Genomic DNA, 1,202 nt, shown 5'->3' on the forward strand with positions numbered 1-1,202 from the left:
ACGTATAAATCTAGTGGTTGCTGAAACTGGGGAGGGTGCTCTCTTGTCTTCTGTGCAGGCGTTCCTGGGATCTCAGCTTTCTGAAAAACTCTGCTGACATTTTTCTTTGCAGTTGTTTCTTAGAGAATAATAGTAAACATTCTAATGTCCAAATCTTGGTTAGTCTTCCGCTTTATTGCTTGGATGTTTCTTTGGTGTTGGTAAGGTCGTGGTCTGCTTTTTGCTTTATTTTATTTTTGAATGGTCATTAGTACTTTAGGTCACCCTGTGGATGGTGAAGGTGCCTGGGGAGCCTGGTGTTACTCAGCACTGCTCTGCTCGGTGGCTGGAGCAGGGTTCTCAGTCGGCGGATGCTTCCCCGGCCCTGGTCTCTTTGCCATCTTGTGAAGGAGTGGTAGGAGGACGGGGGCGACGCCGATAGCTGTAGGGACGCCGGTAACGAGCAGATGGCTGGTTTGGACCGCTGGCCGCTAGTTGATTCTCTTTATCTCCAGCCTCTGCAACAGCTGGGGCGGGTTGTGGGCGGGAAGGCCCCCTACGATACCTGGGGCGGTAAGCTGGTCCCTTCAGCTGTGCTCCCCCTTGGACCCCACCCTTCACCTGTCCAATCTCACCGGCCTGCATTCTGTTGGGATGGGGCAAGACCCGTGAGCGACGGTCGAAGGTCTGTCCCACGTGGTGCGGCGGGAACCGGCGCTGCCGGTACTGAGGGCGATACTGGGGGCGACGCAGCTGATTCCGGGCCCCGGGGAACCGCCGGCCGGGGGCGGGGGGCTCACTGCTGCCGCCGCCTTCCTCCTCCTCCTCCTCGTCCCCAGCGCAGTTGCGGGGAGGTCCCCGGCGTCTGCCATAGTAGCCACGTGTGTAACGACGCCGCTCAGCAGCATAGCGACTCCCTTCCACAGCAGCGCCATCCGGGCCGGTCACATTGGCGGCTTCTGCGCCCTTCTGTCCTTCCACCACGTCAAACTCTACCGTCTCGCCATCCCCTACGCTGCGCAGATACTTCCGTGGGTTGTTCTTCTTGATGGCCGTCTGATGCACGAACACATCTTCTTTGGTGTCATTTCGATTTATAAACCCATACCCGTTTCTGACGTTGAACCATTTGACAGTGCCCAGGACTCTGGTGGCGAGAACTTTTTTCTCCGCGTCTTCGCTGCCGGCGGGGGCCGCGGTGCCACCGGGCTTCCCGGCGACCA

General features: G+C 58.1%; 1 pseudogene; it reads right to left on the reverse strand.

The window, feature by feature from the left end:
* Positions 1–236: 236 nt before the first annotated feature.
* Positions 237–1,202, reverse strand: part of LOC103596485 — a 3,897-nt pseudogene continuing 2,931 nt past the window's right edge.

Source organism: Galeopterus variegatus, unplaced genomic scaffold (genome assembly GCF_000696425.1).
Source record: "Galeopterus variegatus unplaced genomic scaffold, G_variegatus-3.0.2 Scaffold2030, whole genome shotgun sequence".
Taxonomy (NCBI): Eukaryota; Metazoa; Chordata; class Mammalia; order Dermoptera; family Cynocephalidae; genus Galeopterus; species Galeopterus variegatus.